A 19,458-nucleotide genomic window follows, 5' to 3' on the forward strand; every position below is an offset into this window, starting at 1 on the left:
GGAGCTCTGAGACCAAGATGCTCTTCTTTGCTACACCACTGTCATAGGCTGAGCTGGGTTCCCCTAAAATTCATACATTGAGGCTATAATCCCTGGTACTTCAGAATGTGACTGCATTTGGAGACAGGGTCTTTTAAAAGGTAATTACAAGCAAATGAGGTCACTAGGGCAGGCCCTGGACTTACAGGAGTAGTGTCCTTACAAGAAGTGGGGATCAGGACACAGACAGGCCAACAGGGAGGACCCGTGAAGATACAGGGAGAGGGCGGCCATCTACAGACCAAGGAGAGAGGCCTCAGGAGGACCAGCCCCACCAGTGCCGTGATCTCAGATCAGAGGACCAGTGAGGACACAGGGAGAGGGCGTCCGTCTACAGGCCACGGAGAGAGGCCTCAGGAGGGCCAGCCCCACCAGTGCCGTGATCTCAGATCAGAGGACCAGTGAGGACACAGGGAGAGGGCGTCCGTCTACAGGCCACGGAGAGAGGCCTCAGGAGGACCAGCCCCACCAGTGCCGTGATCTCAGATCAGACCAGTGAGGACACAGGGAGAGGGCGTCCGTCTACAGGCCACGGAGAGAGGCCTCAGGAGGGCCAGCCCCACCAGTGCCGTGATCTCAGATCAGAGGACCAGTGAGGACACAGGGAGAGGGCGTCCGTCTACAGGCCACGGAGAGAGGCCTCAGGAGGACCAGCCCCACCAGTGCCGTGATCTCAGATCAGACCAGTGAGGACACAGGGAGAGGGCGTCCGTCTACAGGCCACGGAGAGAGGCCTCAGGAGGACCAGCCCCACCAGTGCCGTGATCTCAGATCAGAGGACCAGTGAGGACACAGGGAGAGGGCGTCCGTCTACAGGCCACGGAGAGAGGCCTCAGGAGGACCAGCCCCACCAGTGCCGTGATCTCAGATCAGAGGACCAGTGAGGACACAGGGAGAGGGCGTCCGTCTACAGGCCACGGAGAGAGGCCTCAGGAGGACCAGCCCCACCAGTGCCGTGATCTCAGATCAGACCAGTGAGGACACAGGGAGAGGGCGTCCGTCTACAGGCCACGGAGAGAGGCCTCAGGAGGACCAGCCCCACCAGTGCCGTGATCTCAGATCAGAGGACCAGTGAGGACACAGGGAGAGGGCGTCCGTCTACAGGCCACGGAGAGAGGCCTCAGGAGGACCAGCCCCACCAGTGCCGTGATCTCAGATCATTAGCCCCGAGAAGTATAAGACAGTGAACTGCTGATGTTTAAGCCACCCAGTCGGTGATTCTTGGCTGTGGCAGCTTGAGTGAAGACAGTCACCAACTGCTGAAGATGGAGGCTCCAGAGATGTCTGGGGATGAAGTGCTCAGCTGGGGTGTTGACGGGTGGCGGGGAGAGAAGAGAGATGAGAGTCCTAACAGATACAAAGTGCACGGAGAGAAAAGAACCATTTATTCTATTTAGTATTTATCTATCTATCTGGCTGCATTGGGATTCAGCTGCAGAACGCACGATCTCCACTGTGGCACACAGGCTGAGCTGCTCAGCGCCTCGTAGGAGCTTAGCCCCCTGACCAGGGATCGAACCCACGTCCCCTGCACTGCAAGGCAGACTCAACCACCAGACCACCAAGGTCCAGAAAACAACACTTTTAATGGAGTTCCTACTATATGCTCAGCACTGAACTAAGCATTTTCACGAATGACTTAACTGCTGTGGCCTGAACGCTTTCATCCTCCACAAATTCACATGTTGAAATACTAAACCCCAAAATGTTACTTATGAGGACAGTCAGGAACACAGGACTTGGCTCTCATCCTGATGGCCAGTAATTCAAGACGACCAAACTTCTGAGTGTCAGCATCCTTGCTGGTAAAACCAGGATAAGGGCATCTACCCTGATTATCTCCTCACACGATCACAAAGCTGGTTAATAAGGATAAAGACAGCATTTGAGCCCTTACTAAAAGCCATGCAGCTTTGATTGCTTTACTGGCATTAATCCTCCTGACAGCTCCCCGAGGCTGCTCATGTTAAAGTCACAGATAATATAAAAGTAGAGCTGTAAGTATTAATAAGAAGTAAATGAGCCTCAATTAAAAAAAAAAAGCACGTTCACGTTGGTGTGCTGTGATCACATGAATCATTCTAATTAATTCAGTGATGATGACACTGAGTAATTTGTTTAACATGCTCAAAGTGGCAGAATGCGAAACATTAATTCTCACACGAGATGTCTGTCAGGAATCTAAGAATAATGAGGACCAATTTATCTAGAAATTGAAATGTGGAATCAGCTGCTATATAATTTGGTGGAGGAGGAATATGTTATGAGCCAAGAGACAAGTTTCAGCTCCTGTAAACTTTCCAACTTAAAAAAAAATGTATTAGGTGATGTTTGTCTTTAAACACTACAGAACAGAGCCTTTGGGTTACCTCCCTTCAGCACTGGGTTTGGTGCTCCTTCTGGAGCAGGCCTGCCTCCCTCTGAACCTCACACCGCACAGTACACGCAGCTCTGGTCGCGACCCTCACAGCCCCACCAGGATCTGGTGTATGTCCACGTGTAGGTAACCGGGCAGAAATACTGAGGAGAAAGAACGTCGGATCTGGGAGGCAGACCTAGAACTTGATCTTTTCAGACATGTTATCGGGGGTTAAAAATGTTCAGTAACTGTTACCATCTGTTTCTCTTTGATAGAAACACGGAATGCTAAAAATGAGCATGAAAAATTCCAGAAAAATGATCCCAATAAAGAGATAAGAATTTTCATACTCTAAATAACCAAGTGTTTTGCCTGGCACTGTGAGTACTTAATAAATATTTGGTGAACAACTAAGTATACAGGGACACTAACAGAAATGACACCCTTTTCTAAACAGTAGGGAAGCTTCTCACCCCACGACTTAGTGAACAGCTAATATTATGGAATTTATCTTAAAAAAAAAAAACGTCTATGGCTTCACTCCTGGGGCTGTCCACTCCCAAAGTTTTAACCCTGTTGTGTGGGTGTCTATGTGGTTTTTTGTTTTTCGGTTATTCTGTGTGGCTTGTGGGAGCTTAGTTCCCTGACCAGGGACTCGGCAGTGAAAGCGTGGAGTTTAACCACCGGACCACCAGGGAATCCCCCTGTATATGTGGTTGGTTTTTTTTTTTGAAAAAGGCATTTCCATTTCTTTGAACTGAATTTACTGCTTACAAATTTCCACAACGTTTAATACACGAATATGCATGATCCCCAAGAAGCGGGTAGAGGAGGCAATATTTCAAAGTCTTGTAGGAAAAGAGAAATTCTGCACACGTGAGCCTCTCTGGGATGGCCTTCTCCAGGAAGACCCGGTGAGAGGCTGAGCGGGGCTGAGCTGCCCTTGCAAACACGCCCGTGCCTGCACACGCCCGTCACCCCATCTGCCAGGCCCACAGCCCCTTCAGCTCCGGACTGCCTCCCACATCCCAGCCACCCGGGGCAGGGTGCAACCCCCGGAGCTGGTTCTCCCCGCCCGGGGCGGCGCCTGGCTGAGAGCCCCTGACTCACGGGGGACCCCGCGCACCCACCGGCTGCTCGGCGAGGGGACGGAGCCACAGGATTCTCCCCACTCAAGGGACGGCCGTCGGCCAAGCCACGCAGGACGGCTCCGTCCAACGCGGGAACAGGGTTGGCGGTTTCGAGCCCTGTCTGTGCCGGGAGCCTTCCTTCGAGGTGGCGCCCACCCAGGGAACCAGTGAGGAGGGTCCCGGTTCAGAGCGGGGAGCTCGCGGCCCGGACGCCCCCGGTTTCCCGGCGGCTCCCCCGCGCAGACCCCCTGCGCCGGGGACCATCCACCAGGCGGACCCACAGCCCGCTCGTTCGGCTTCCTCCACAGGATGCTACGGAAAAACCCAAGTGGACTCTTTGGCCAAGCCAACACATGAAGTGTTTAGAACACAGGCTAAACACCCTCAGGATCATAAGAAACCGGGCAACCAGGGAAGGCGGGGGCGCAGGCCAGCTCCGGGAGGGCAGGGGGGAGACGGCCGGAGGCCCCCCGGCGCGGGCGCTGCGCTTCCTTCGAGCCTTTCAGAGCCTCCTCCAAGCTGCACGCGCTCTGAAAGTAACCAGAACAGGATCAGCCCCTTCCGGACGAGTCTCGGCTCCGGTTCCACGAGGCCTGCACCCACCCCGGCCCTGGAGGCCCGCAGTGAGCGCGGCCCCTCCAAGCGTCCTCACCGTCGCGCACCGGGTGCCCATCTCACAGTCTGGACATCCTGCACACCTCCCTCAAGACAGAAACCCCTCGGCTTAAAACACCCCCTCCTCCCACCTGTAATAACTAAAAAAATTCCACTTGCTCTTCGGCTTAAAAGCACCGCCACTGTGAACATTTTCCCTGCCACCCTAAAGCAGAAAAAGAGCTTCCCTCCCTCCTCTGCTGGTAAGTAGAGCACTCATCCCACTGCGTTACGCTCAGAGTGGGTGAGGGATGCTAGGGGAGAGCTGCTGATTTTTGTAATTCCGGTGCCTAGTACACGGCAGGGCACAGAGTCTCACTGATGGGAAAAATCAACTGATGCATCCCACACCCTGAGCCTTGAGATGCATGCGGCAGAAGAGTCTTCTGAAGAAGAGAGTCCAAATCAATCCACATTGAACCCCTGGGAAGAATAATCAGTTCTATTTTAACTGCATTTTCTATGCCACTGGCTGGAGAATTTAAATACAAAAACCACCTTCCCATCATTCATTTCAGACAGCTGGTTCACAGGCTTTAGAGTCAAGGTGATTCTGTAATATTCTATTCACTGCCAGCGAACCAGCTGCTGAAAGTGCCATCTGACAATTTCCTCTTCTAGCTCTTAAGAGAACACACACTACGGCGTGCAGGGTGCTAATAATCCCGATGAAATTACCGTCCATCAGATAAGAAAGGCAGAAATTGTTTTTCAAAAAAACAGCTCGTGGAAAACTGCAGCGAGTTGCAGGACTCAAAAGAACAAAAGAGGGCTAGAAACCACATACTCTCATTTAAAAACAGCGTCATAAATCCCAGCCGAAGTAAACAGTTTAATTAAAACACACAGCCAGCAGAACAGTGTGGCTGACAGTGTGAGCCTTGTGATCTGGGCAACAGCACTGACATCAATGTGCTTTCAGCCCGAAGCCGCCTCCCGCTCCAGGTGCCCAGGAATGGCCGGTATCTGTCCTCGGGGACCGGAGAATTCAGAGGGAATCACTCTTACTCACCCACCCTTGAAAGGTCCCAAGTCTAAAAGGATAAGAAAATAAGACAGGAACCAATGAAAGCTAACACACTGCATTTCTTTTCGTGTTTGGATTTATTTTATAATTAGAAATTCAAATGATCAAACAAATCCATGCCTTTGGTAGATTAAAAAATTTCAAAAATGCATAACCTCAAGCTGGGTAACTGGTGATGAACTGATACTCGTTGAAGCCAGGAGACGTGTGTGTGGGCGTGCACTGCACTATTGTTTTTACTTTGGGAGGGGTTTGAAATTCCTTGACCCCCATTTTTTTTAAGATAAGTATTTTTTGATGTGGACCATTTTTAAACTCTTTACAGAGTTTGTTACACTAGTGCCTCTGTTTTATGACTTGGCTTTTTTTTTTCGGTCACGAGGCATGTGGGATCATAGCGACCCGGCCAGGGACCAAACCTGAACCCCCTGCATTGAGAGGTGAAGTCCACCACTGCACCGCCAGCGAAGTCCCAACCCACACTTTCCAAAGGAACGCAGTACGAATAGTTGTTTACGTATTCTTGAAAAAAACCTCCGATGTCCACGTGTGCAGCTGTATACATATACTCTTACAGAAAATAGGGTCATAATAGACATTTCACGTAGTTTTGCTTCAAGAAGACGCTTGAATTCTCTCAGCCTGACGAGAAGAAAGGAATAATACAGATGGTGATAGAAAGAATAGAGAACTGGTTAGTGTAATAGACCTCACGCTACTGAACTGCACATTTTTAAACGGATAACATGGTAAATTGTATGTTGTGTATATTTTACTGCAATAGAAAAAGACTCTATACTTAAAAAAAGAAGAACCGGTTAATGTACAGAGAGTATGTGTGATCTAGGGAGCCAGAAGGAATTGGTCTGAGAGCACACGCGCGCGTGCACACACACTACAGAGCTGCAGTGGCCATCTCCTCTGGTGGTAGTGTCAGACGCTCCATCAGCAAGCCCCCTTTTCAGGAGGGCAGTGAGCAACGGCTCTGTGAATCAGGAACAGAGCCTGAGTCACAGGTCTGCACAGAGCCCTCTCACGGCCCATGCCAAGTCAGTGCAAAGCAAAGCCCCACGCATGCTGTGTGTCTCGTCACCTCAGCGAGCTGAGATGGTAAACACAGCCGAGAAGGAAGCGTGCCTGATTCCGAGTCCCATGTATCAGGTGTTGTGCTTGAGATCATGATGGAGTGTTAGCAGAAATAATAACGCTGACACTTCACATCTGAACAGAAGCGAGCACCATCAGAAAGGGCCCGACAGGACCCCTGTGGATCAGGCAGGCGTTGTCATACTCAGGAGACACGGAAGGCAGCAAGCTCGAATGGTGACAGTGATGTGCTCAGCGTGAAAATGAAAGTCGTGTCCGACTCTGCGACCCCAGGGACCGTACCGTCCATGGGATTCTCCAGGACAGAGTACTGGAGTGGGCAGCCTTTCCCTGCTCCAGGGGATCTTCCCAACCCAGGGATCGAACCCAGGTCTCCCGCATTGCAGGTGGATTCTTTACCAACTGATTTATCAGGGAAGCCCTAATGTGCTCAAGCTAAATTTCTAATAAAGAGCAGGAGACTTCCCTAGTGATTCGGTAGTTAAGAATCCTCCTGTCAATACAGGGGACTCGGGTTTAATCCCTGGTCTAGGAAGCGCCCACACACTGCAGGGTGACCGAGCCCGTGCCGGCGACCAGAGCAGCCATGCGATGAGAATCTGTGCAGCGAGTGGGCGGCCCGCTCAGCGTAGCTGGAGAACGCCTGAGCTCGGCAAGGAGGCCCAGCGTGGCCGATAAATAAACAAAATGCTAAAAAAAAAAAATCATACAGCAAAGCAATGACGATGGTTTAAAAATAGAGGGTGGGATTAGGATTTGAACCCAGATCTAGTTTCTACGTTTAGAGAACTTTCCATGCCATCAAACTTTAAATAGAAGCACCTGTCTTCTGCCTAGTTTATGCTCATACAGGCTAAGAAAGAGAAAACATTCCAGTCAGGCTAAAATGCCAGGGGGAGGTGAAAATTCATGCAATTTATCCATCACACAAACACTGCCTTATAAATACAGATGGGGATCACAGACGGGCTACAAAATCAGTCATCACGTTGTCTTCATGATGGCCTTGAGCCAGTGTTGTATAATTACCATGACATTCCCCAAGGGCCGGAAGGGAACACGGTGACTTATGACACCCAGAGAGTCAGCATCAGCTCATTCGGGACACATAACAAAAACCCGCTGTTGCTTTTGGCTGTGCCAAGCACACGGCACGTGGGATCTTAGTTCCCAGACCAGGGATCAAACCCATGTCCCCTGCCCCCTGCAGTGGAACCCCGGAGTCTTAACCCCTGGATTGTCAGGGAATTCCCCTAACACACACTTTGCTTTTTTAATTCTTTATTGAAGTATAGCTGAATTACAATGTTGCGTTAGTTACAGCAAAATGACTCAGTTGTATGTAGAAGGGATAAACAACAAGGTCCTATTAACAAACACTTTTTAATGATGTGTGCATAACCGCTCACAAGGCCCTTTGAAACCCCTCATCTCATCCTTGAGATAAGATGTAAATACAAGGTCAGGACAGGAAGGTCCCTAAGTCAGCCTCCCTTATCTTGTTAGATCTGAGATTTGTCATTGAATTCTTCTTCCCCGTGAGCATTTTTCTAGGAGGTCTCCAGTTCCGAGGAATAAGAAGCAGTATCAGCCTCTCAAGTTCTGATCTCTTTCTCTGATGAGTCACAAGAAAGGTACTCTTCCGGCTTGCATAGTGCCTTTCCAAGAAGCTCCAAGAGTTTTCTCCAAACACGTCATTATTTGTTTACATACTGTACCCAGCAGAATCAGGCTTCCGAGTGCCATTTTACCTACGAAGAAACAAGCTCAGAACAGTTCGTGGAACTCGCCGAGGACACAGAGGGACTCCCAGGACTGGCGCTGGGCCCTGAGCCCGCTGGTCCTGCTCTCAGCAGAGGACAGGGCGGCCCTCGGCTGCTCGGGGCGGCTCTGACCCCGGCCGCCTGGCCCCGCGGTGCCCCCGGCACCTTCCCCCCGAAACACAGAGCTCTGCTCATTCCTCAGAACAGCAGTTTGCAAACTGGAGCAAACATCACGTCCCTTCCTTCACCCTGTTCCCCAAGACCGGGCACAGGCCCAATAAACAGTGCTGTTCAGGTGGCAGTGGGTGGGACTTCCCTGGTGGTCCAGCGGTTAAGGCTCCACGTTCCGACTGCAGGGAGCATAGGTTTGGTCCCTGGTTGGAGAACTAAGATCTAGCATGCCACGTGGTATGGCCAAAGAACAGAAAAAAGAGAGAGAGAAAATATACCTTTCAGGCAGGAATAGGGATTCAGTTGCGTTAGCTCCCAAATTCCACTCCTGCCTTCCTGATTCACTGTTCATCATTACTCACAGCGGAGCTGTGAAACCAGACTGACTAGGGCTCAAATCCAAGTAACAGTCATTACCTGCTGTGTAACTATGGGCAAAGCATTCAACTTTTCAGTGCCTCAACTGTCTCTATAAGATGGGAAGAATAATGCACGTGTCACAGTGTGAGGATGGGATGAGAGACTCTACGTTCAGCGCTGAGCACACAGCAAGCTCGCAGTAAACGGTGACTCACTGCTGTTACTATTCCCAGGGAATATATCTTGTCAGACCGTGCCAGAAGCCCCATCAAAATGCCACTAAATATGCACTTCAGTTGGTTTTTAGAACAAATGCAATCCTCAGTTGACGACCACTGTTTTCTAGTATGGATGCAGGACTTTGAACTGAAGTTGCTTCATGTCTCTGGGATTGAATCTCAGGACAATCAGGGTGGGTTAGCAACTGCCGGAGACAGGGCTGTTCTTTGTTAAGCACCTTCTTCTTGGGTAAAAGTTTATTCGTTCAGTCAGGTCCAACTCTTTGCGACCCCATGGACGGTAGCCTGCCAGGCTCCTCTGTCCGTGGGGTTCTCCATGCAGGAATCCTCCTGGAGTGGGTTAGCTATTTCTCCAGGGGATCTTCCCGACCCAGGGACTGAACCCAGGTCTCTCTTGCATTACAGGAGGATTCTTTACCAGCTGAGCTACCAGGTAAGAGCAGAGAGAACCAAAGGTGGGCGAGTGTTCAGTCACTCCTTGCACACACATCTCGGCCTTGCTTTTCTGTGGGGTTTGTTAGAATCCATCCCACCTCTTCTAAGGTCTCAACCAAACTGATAACTAAAATCACTGAATTGTTTTAACTGGCAAGAAACTTCCAGCCATCTAGTTCAAGCCGTCCCCAACATCACTGTTTTACAGACGGGAAAACAGATGGAGAAATGCGGTGCTGCTGCTGCTGCTAAGTCGCGTCAGTCATGTCCGACTCTGTGCGACCCCATAGACGGCAGCCCACCAGGCTCCCCCGTCCCTGGGATTCTCCAGGCAAGAGTACTGGAGTGGGTTGCCATTTCCTTCTCCAGGGCATGAAAGTGAAAAGTGAAAGTGGAGTCGCTCAGTCGTGTCCGACTCAGTGACCCCATGGACTGCAGCCCGCCAGGCTCCTCCGTTCATGGGATTTTCCAGGCAAGAGTACTGGAGTGGGTGACCTGCCTGTGTTTTCCCTGCTGCAAGTTCAACCTTGGAGTCCTGCCTCTGACCAGGCCACCTGCTGACCTCCGCTGCCCGGGGAGCCACGAACAGGCTGTCGCTAATCCAGCTGTGTCAAGGAGTGCTTTTTTTAAGCTAACTTTCTACTCATTTTTTAATCTAAGTTTATTCACTTTTGGCTGTGCTGGGTCCTCACTGTTGTTCGGGCTTTCTCTAGTTGGGGCGAGCAGGGCTACTCTCCAGTGGTGGGTGCAGGCTTCCCACTTGCCGGCTCCGCTGGTTGTGGCGCCCGGGCTCTAGGGTGCTAGGGCTCAGGGCTCGGCTCGGGGGCTCAGGGGTTGGGGCGCGTGGGCTCGGGGCCGAGGGCTCAGGGGCTGGGGTGCATGCGCGCCAGGGCACAGGCTCAGGGGTCGAGGCGCGTGGGCTCAGGGGTCGGGGCACGTGGGTTCCAGGGTCGGGGCGCGTGGGCTCAGGGGTCGGGGCACGTGGGTTCAAGGGTCGGGGCACATGGGCTCAGGGGTCAGGGCACGTGGGCTCCAGGGCACAGGCTCAGGGGTCGGGGCACGTGGGCTCAGGGGCTGGGGCGCGTGGGCTCCAGGGCACAGGCTCAGGGGTCAGGGTGCATGGGCTCCAGGGCACAGGCTCAAGGGTCGGGGTGTGTGGGCTCAGGGGTCCGGGCACGTGGGCTCCAGGGCACAGGCTCAGGGGTCGGGGCGCGTGGGCTCCAGGGCACAGGTTCAGGGGTCAGGGCACGTGGGCTCCAGGGCACAGGCTCAGGGGTCGGGGCGCGTGGGCTCCAGGGCACAGGCTCAGGGGTCGGGGTGCATGGGCTCCAGGGCACAGGCTCAAGGGTCGGGGTGTGTGGGCTCAGGGGTCCGGGCACGTGGGCTCCAGGGCACAGGCTCAGGGGTCAGGGCACGTGGGCTCCAGGGCACAGGCTCAGGGGTCGGGGCGCGTGGGCTCCAGGGCACAGGCTCAGGGGTCGGGGTGCATGGGCTCCAGGGCACAGGCTCAAGGGTCGGGGTGTGTGGGCTCAGGGGTCCGGGCACGTGGGCTCCAGGGCACAGGCTCAGGGGTCGGGGCGTGTGGGCTCAGGGGCTGGAGCGCATGGGCTCCAGGGCGCGTGGGCTCAGGGGCTGGGGCGCGTGGGCTCCAGGGCATAGGCTCCGGGGTCGGGGCGTGTGGGCTCAGGGGCTGGAGCGCATGGGCTCCAGGGCGCGTGGGCTCAGGGGTCGGGGCGTGTGGGCTCAGGGGTCAGGGCGCGTGGGCTCCAGGGCACAGGCTCAGGGGTCGGGGCGCCTGGCTCAGGGGTCGGGGTGTGTGGGCTCAGGGGCTGGAGCGCATGGGCTCCAGGGCACAGGCTCAGGGGTCGGGGCGCGTGGGCTCCAGGGCACAGGCTCAGGGGTCTGGGCGCGTGGGCTTCAGGGCACAGGCTCAGGGGTCGGGGCGTGAGGGCTGCCTTGCTCTCAGGCACGCAGGATCCTCCCAGTCCAGGGATCGAACCCCTGTCTCCTGGTGGGCGAGCAGACTCTCCACTGGGCCACCAGGGAAGCCCAAGGAGCACTTCTGTCACTGCCAAGAACGCTGGCCTAGACCCTGCCTCCGAGAGCCTGGGAGTCATCTCTGCCAACAGCGAGACCATGTGTTCCAACAAGATATTTAACGTAGGAAACCGAAAACATCTTCCCTGAGGAAAAACAACAATGTGCATAAAAATAAAGTACAAAAGATCACGAGACAGTAACTAAAATATTGTTCAAGATAGGATTCCTGGGTTTCCCAGGCAGCACACTGGGAAAAAGAATCCACCTGCTAATTAATGGAGGAGACACAGAGACGCAGGTCGGATCCTTGGGTCAGGAAGATCCCCTGGAGGACATGAAAACCCGCTCGAGAATTCTTGCTGGGAAATCCCGTGAATCCAGGAGTTGGCGGGCTACTGTCCACGGGGTCGCAGCGAGTCAGACACGACTGAGCACGCACACACGCGCGCGCACACAAAACCCCGCTCCCCACCGGAATATAAAAAATACAAGCCGGTGATGTGCACACGGAGGCAGAGATTCACGTGAGAGAAGGTGAGCGCGGCGCGGCGCGAAGGTTGCCTGGAGGCCTCGAGGGACCACAGGAGGCCGGGCCCCACCTGCGAGCTTCTAACGCAGCAGGTCCGGGGGTCAGCGCAGGGGGCGGCCCCGCCGACGCGGATGCGGCTTTAGGGGGCACCTCTGTGAACCACTGGGTTGGAGGGGAACAGAAGCAACCCGGGCCGGGGCATAAAGGAAAGGAAGGTGCTGGGAGGCGGGAGGGGAGCGGCCGTCAGCGGAGCCGCAGACGTGGGGGGCGGGGCGGGGCGGGCTCAGAGGGGGACATACTTTCGGGGGGCGTTTCCAGGCCCCGGGGTGCCTTCCCCGGGGAGTAAGGAACCCGTGCCCTGTGGGCTTGCACCTCCTCAACACCTCACCGGGGAGCTCACTCCGGCGGCCCCCCGCCGAGCTGCAGGGCCCCCTTCCTTTAACCGTCTCCCCACCCGCTCGCTGGTGCTCCTCCAGCTTGAGGGGGAGCAGGGTCTTCCACCCAATAAGGTGTGCAAGGCTTTTTCTTTTCAAAGATGGGTCTTTGGCTGAGAAACAGGCAACAAGCTCACTCACGTTAGACGTTACCAGTTGAGCAGCAGGTATAAGCGACCCCTGTGAACCTGGCCCTTGTCGACGGGGAAGAGGTTTAAAAGGGAAGGTGCGTGACGCTTTTCTTTGGCCTCCCGCACCGCTTCCGGGATCGTAGATCTCCCACCAGAGATCAGACCCAGGTCCACGGCGGAGAAAGGGCGAAGTCCTAACCACTGACCACCAGGGATCCCCGCAGACACGTGACTAAGCAAAGAGGAGGAAAGGGCTGGTCCGGCTAGGGAGAAGGACGTCAGAGCAGCACCGGGTCTCCGGACGCCGCCTTCTCCTTCGTCCCGGGGGTGGGTCCGCGGACGCCCGGCGCCCTGTTGGCGCTGGGAGGTGTGAGGCCACCAGAACCCTAGTGCCTGGGATTCCTGTCTAGGGGGCGTGACCGAGACAGAGGGGGCCCACAGAGGACGGGATGGTTGGATGGCATCACCGACGTGATGGACATGAGTTGGAGCAAACTCTGGGAGTTGGTAAAGGCCAGGGAAGCCTGGCGTGCTGCAGTGCGTGGGTCGCAGAGAGTCAGACACGACTGAGCGACTGGACTGAACTGAACACGACCCAGAGGAAAGCTCTAACCAACTTGCGACCTCAGTTTCCTAACCCGGAAAAGGAGGAAGCTGACCAGATTTATGTCTAAACTTCCTTTCAACTCTAACTTCTCTGGTTTTTTTTAATGCACATTCTGAAGAGCCTCCAGGGTAAATCCCCACTCACTAGATCAAAATAGAACAGGCCATTTGGGGCACATTTTGTACTGAAAAGATCTGCCACAAACCACAAGGCTGAAGAGCACAAAATAGCGAATTGCATTTCCTTCGGGCTTCCAAGTGAGGATGAACATATCAGAGGGAACCCTGTGCTAAGCAGGTGATCCGTCTAGGGTTACCAGCGTCTATTTTCAGCTCCCAGGACAGACGTGGGGAAGCTGTCCAAGGGCTACAGGTTTTGTGTGTGGGTCTACAACAGGGAACAGATAAAACCGAGTATGCCTTACAGATATTCCAAGAGCCCTCCAGAGTGTTATCAGGGACATCTGTGGTTATGGTGGAGGCAGCTTTCCCCTGAGGGGTTGTGAAAGGCTCCTCAACCAATGTACATTCATGGAGCTCCAACTGCATACCAGGCATAGCTTAAATAACAGCTTAGCGTGGACTAGTTTCCGTAACTGAAACAGATGTTGCTTCTTCAAATGAAAATGTTGTATCCCATGTATGTAGGACACACACACATGCCAGTCACATTCTCCATAATCCTCCCAATCCAGTTAAAACTGAAGCTATCCAGCAGGGTTTTCATCTATTTCCTGTTTTAGCAAATGCATCACCTTCCTTTCTGCCTCTATCTCTAGATTTATGCCCTTCCTTCTTCAGGCTCTGTTAAAGCCTAGCTCAACTCAATCTTTTTCTGTAATGTCTTCTCTCAATCACTAGATATGACCTGGTTTCCCTGATGCCTCTGTGACATAGGTTCTACGATGCTCAGGTCTACCCATATACTACTTTGTATTACTTACAGCACAAATTGAATGAGGAAAAAACTCTCTCCTTTCTTCATATTTCCCAAAGTGTCTAGGACAAGGCTAACGGTAAATGATGCTCAGAATATGAGCCTGGGTTTCATCTTTGCTTTTAGCTGGACAGAGAGAAATCTGACCACGGAACAGAATGTAGGTTTGAGTCTCCAGTGTTGGGTCCTTTAGTGGCTGCAGACCCATCCAGGTTGCCCTTACAGGGCAGTACTTCAAAGTGTTCCTCCCCTGCCTTTCCATGAATATGAAGGGGTACTTGGACCATCTGCGTGTGTTTGGTTCCCTGGAAAAGAAACGTTAAGCAACTCTTCCCTCGGGAAGAGCCCACACCATCCTTCACAGCATGTGCACACGGCAGGGGTCTGGTTTTAGCTCCAGGTCTGTTTGTTGCCAGGATCCAGGCAGGTCTGGGCAGGAAGGGCTCAGGCCGGTGGCCGGGGCCCCCTGGGAGTCCACGGACAGAGGAGCCAGACCACCAGACAGGAGTGGAGTCGGGAGAAGGCCACAGCATCTGCAGCCCCAAGGCCAAGGAGCCAAACCTGAAGGCCGCATGTTTACTCCGGTCCTGAGATGCCGCGGGCCAAGTCAGCTCGGTGGCGGGGAACAGGCGACAAAGCACAGACACGAAGGAGGGAAACGACCACAAATAAATTAGTAACAAAGCCTCCCTTTAAAACATCTACATTATAAAGAGAGAGAATACTGATAATTCCACATGCAGTAATGTAAAAATACACACACAGACACACACAGACACACACAGACACACAGACACACACACAGACACACACAGACACACACAGACACACAGACACACACACAGACACACACAGACACACACACACACACACACAGACACACAGACACACACACAGACACACACACACACAACACACACACACAGACACACACACACACACACAGACACACACACACACACACAGACACACACACACACACACACAGACACACACAGACACACACACAGACACACAGACACACACACAGACACACACACACACAACACACACACACACAGACATACACACACAGACACACACACACACACAGACACACACACACACACACACACACACGGGCTTCCCTGGTGGCTCAGTTGGAAAAGAATCCACCTGCAGGACACCCTGGTTGGATTCCTGGGTCGGGAAGATCTGCTGGAGAAGGGATAGGCTACCCACTCCAGTATTCCGGCCTGGAGAACTCCATGGACTGTATAGTCCATGAGGTCGCAAAGAGTCGGACACGACTGAGCGACTTTCACTTTCACAAATTAGGAGACCAAAAAAGGTCACAAGAAAGCTGCTAAGAACCATTCAGTGGAAGGGAGTTAATTGTTCCTTGGGCTTCCCGAGTGGCTCAGTGGTAGAGAACCCGCCTGCCAATGCAGGAGACGCAGGAGCCTTGGGCTCGGTCCCCGGGTGGGGAAGGTCCCCGGAGGAGGAAGTGGCTTCCCACCCCAGTGTTCCTGCCTGGGTCACCTTTCTTGACACAGTGACCCTGGCAGGTGCTCGGCACAGCTTAAAGTTTCAGGCTGCTTGTGTGCACTCTGGTTGCTGAGCACACTTGGTGTATGTTTGTGTTTAATGAGCTCTGGTACCTACAACCTCACGTTCCTAGACCCACACTTACCTGGGTTTCAGGTCACTCAGACTGTTTGAGGGTCAGAGAGAAGAGGCTGGAAGTGCAGCAAACCACCATCCACGGCCAAGAAGGGACGGCGCTGCCGCGAGACAGGCTCTCGGCGCCGAGTCTGGCAAACGCGGTTTCCCATGTCCGAGTCCCAGCGTGGTTCTACATAATAATAAAGCCATATATATGCTGAGCGCATTATGGCTTATCAGTGATTTCCATACTCTTCATCTTACTGGATCTTGCAAACAGCCCTGGGAGGTAGCTAGGGGACAGGTGATGAATCCCTATCTACAGACGAGAAGAAGGTTTACTCCGGCGGTTGGAACTGGCCACTAACAGTTTCCGAGCGGCAAAGCCACATATCACATCTAGACCGTACGATACCTCACGTGCCGAGACACGACCCGTGTAGAGCATACCTAACCTCGTTCGTCCGTAAGAATCTTCCTGCATGACTGTGGCTGGTTCTATCAGTGGTTGTATCTGTAGTGTTACTGCATACTTATGTCTTTATTTTCTTTTTTTAAATGGTAAACTCAGGAGTAATTTATTAGAAATGCCAATAAATACATAAGTCATGAACTAAAACAAAACTGAGAAAACAAAGCTAGACACATTACAAAAGAGATAAAACATGAAAACAAAGACGCCTTACACATTAAAATAAGTGAGAAAAGCCGGTCTAAACACCCAGACTTTTAGGAAAATACAAATTATGAAACTTGTCATAAGGAAGAAAAGGAGGAAGTTATAACGATCCTCTACTTTTGTCCTTTAATTTCTTGTAGATATACAGTTTAATCAAACTTTACTGGTATCCAAATTAGTTTTTTTGAACTATTTTATATTGGAGCATAGCTGACTAACGACCTTGTGACAGTTTCAGGCGGACAGCAAAGGGCCTCAGCCAAACACATCCGTGTGTCCTTTCTCCCCCAAACCCCCCTCCCGTCCAGGCTGCCAGCGTTGAGCAGGTTCCCTGCGCTCCTCAGAGGCACCGTGTTGGTTCTCCACCCTAAACACAGCAGTGTCGATCCCAAACTCCCTCACTACCCCTTCTCCCAACCCTCCGCCACACACATATTTATGCTTTTCAAGGGTCCTGCATTACTTTGTAAGTACCCCCAAGGACTCCATCTTCTCTCCAACTCCTGGTTTTGCTATGGTGGATGAGCAGGTATTTAAACTCCCTTGATGATTATATAAAGAACCTGAAAACTTATCAAACTCTATTCAGAGCCCCAAATGCTAACATGGTTCCAAACACCTGTGGCTACTTATGAACTGCAGCTCTCATCACAGACACTGTCTCCTAAAGATAGCTGGATGCCTGAAGATCTTGCCAGCTCTCAGCCATGTTCTCCTGACACCTGTCACTTGAACTGCAGTGGATTTCCACAGCTAAAAAGTCACACTATTAATGAGGCCACCAGAGGCGAGGGAGCGAAGCTCAAAATGGACTCTCACTAAGATTCCAGAACGTCTCTAAAAGTTTAAACTCGCTCTGCTACTGTGCCTGTGTCTAGCGTCTTCCCATCCCAGTGTTTGCTTCCTGTGTGCACGGGGCTAGCAAGTGAAGCCAACAGAACCACCCTCGTTCTAGGTGCCAAGAAGCAAATGATACCTGCGCTCCGTGACTTAGTGGGTTTTATGTTTATTTATTTATTTTGGCCAAGGGGAATGTGGGGTCTTAGTTCCCCGACTCAGGGATCACACCCGAGCCTCCCTGCATTGGAAGCAAAGGGTCTTAACCACTGGACCCCCAGGGAAGTCCCAACTGAAGGCATGTGTTTAAGCCTAGAGTCTGTTTCGAGGGGACTCATTTACAACACAGTGTCTGTCCTGTGAGTGTCTGAGACATTAAATTATTTGGTTTGGTCCTTGAGAAAACTTACGATGTCCTGCAAATCAGGCCCCGTTCATCAGACTTGTAACTTTCCCACTGATTACATAACGACGGGATAAATACGCAATTTGATTAGACTGCTATTTGATTCAACAGCCACTCAGGTTTTCAGGTTCCTTGCTTTAAGGGAGGAGTTGCAGACAGACAGTGGAACCAGCCCAGAATAAGAGGGGTTCAGACTAAACAATTAAATATGCATTTTGTTTTGTTTTTAATTTATTATTTACTTTGGCTGCGCTGGGTCTTCACTGGGTTCACAAGCTTCTCTGGTGGTGGCGTGTGCTTAGAAGCAACATCTGGGGTCTTAATTCCCCCCAGGAATTAAGGGGCCCATGGAGCCTGGGCCCCCGCACTGGGAGCACAGTCTCACCCCTGACTCACCAGGGAAACCCCTAAATATGCATTTTAATAAAGGGATCTAATATCAACCAAGTAATAGGGGTTTGTGTTAGCTTAATAACAGAAAAAGAATCGTCTGGAGGTAATTAATACAATAGTTGGTGAACATAAGCTATTGAACAAATAAGATGAAACAACACATCTGAGTTCAGAGCCACACAATACTTTACAGTCTTTCCTGGGTTATTACGATTATGTCCAAAACTCTTCCACAAAAAAGAATCCTGCTTCCTCTAGTCTTTCTCCTTTTTATTTTTTTATTTGCTGCAATGACCACACTACCTAGTTTCCCAAATCTTCTCTGAACATTTAATACAAAGGATAAGCCCCTACCCAAACCAAACTCAACCAGTGAAACTTTCCTCAGTGAATCATCTTGTTGTTTAGTCGCTAAGTCACGTCCAACTCTTTTGCAGCCCTATGGACTGAAGCCCACGAGGCTCCTCTGTCCATGAGATTTTCCAGGCAAGAACACTAGAACGGGTTGCCGTTCCCATTTCCAGGGGATCTTCCTGGCCCGGGGATCGAACCCGCGTCTCTTGCATTGGCAGACAGATTCCTTGCCACTGAGCCACCTGGGAGCCCTGATGACTCGTGTACCAACGACTAAAGTCCAGGCATCACATCGGACGGACAACTACTTCTGCTGCTTGTGCCGGCAGTGTGGCCATCAGAGCTGAGAATGAATTCAACTTGTCTTTGTAATGTACCACTGCGCTTGAGTCTTACAGTAGATCACTGAACTTTTATTTAATATGATGCTTATTCTGCCGTTTGTTGAAAACATGAGTTGAAGATCAGGAGATGACCAAAAGAACGGTGAACATCCTGGGTTAAAAGTAAGTGGTGAAAAACTCAAAGCCAGATAATAAGCGCTTTTTGCACTTGAGGGTATGCATGTTTTCTGCATGTTCTATAGTCTTACTTTACATCCCACGGTACTTCCAAACTTCCTAGTTGATTCCAGAATCGGCGTCGATACCTGCGATCCCTCTCTTGACTCCAGTTCAGGGGGCACCATGAGGACAGGGGTGTCCATCCACTGCATTCCCGGCGGTACTGTCAGAGCCTAGCACCCCCACTGGGTCTCCACCAAACTCAGTGTACACAGAACACGCCGGACACAAGCCATTTCAAGGCTTTCTCTCTCCCCTTTTTCTTTTTTCCCCTTTTCTCTCCCCCTTTCTCTCTCCCGCCCTCCACATGCCCACCCATCAGCACACACGCTCTCTCCTCGCCCTTCCCTGCCAAGCTAGCTCCTCCTCCCGAACACCCGACTTCTAGGAATGACTCCCTACCTGTCCCAGCCACCAGGCAGTATCTTTAGCCATCCTGGACTAAGAGTCCCGTTTCTTTAACCATGGTGTTCCCGCTGCCTGGAACCCACCTTCCTCCCTCCCACTTCCACACAACCTACTCATCTCCCCTCTCGTCCCACGAAGCCATCGCCTCCTTTTCTAGTCATGGGGAGTTCTCCTTTTTAAAACTGTTGCTTTAATTTCCCAGGGTTCTTCACA

General features: G+C 52.1%; 1 protein-coding gene and 1 long non-coding RNA gene across 3 annotated transcripts in view; both read right to left on the minus strand.

Annotated features, from left to right (window-relative positions):
* DEPTOR (DEP domain containing MTOR interacting protein) overlaps nucleotides 1–19,458 on the minus strand; it is a 153,947-nt gene that overhangs the window by 110,864 nt on the left and 23,625 nt on the right. The gene's annotated exons all lie outside the window — the stretch shown is intronic.
* Nucleotides 7,581–15,795, minus strand: LOC145511474 (uncharacterized). Its single transcript, XR_014057885.1, has 2 exons — nucleotides 15,634–15,795; nucleotides 7,581–8,067 (listed from the first exon to the last, which is right to left on the minus strand). It is a non-coding gene; the product is annotated as an uncharacterized LOC145511474 (long non-coding RNA).

Source organism: Giraffa tippelskirchi, chromosome 6, assembly GCF_054371585.1.
Source record: "Giraffa tippelskirchi isolate mGirTip1 chromosome 6, T2T-mGirTip1v1.2.pri, whole genome shotgun sequence".
In the NCBI taxonomy this organism is placed as follows: Eukaryota; Metazoa; Chordata; class Mammalia; order Artiodactyla; family Giraffidae; genus Giraffa; species Giraffa tippelskirchi.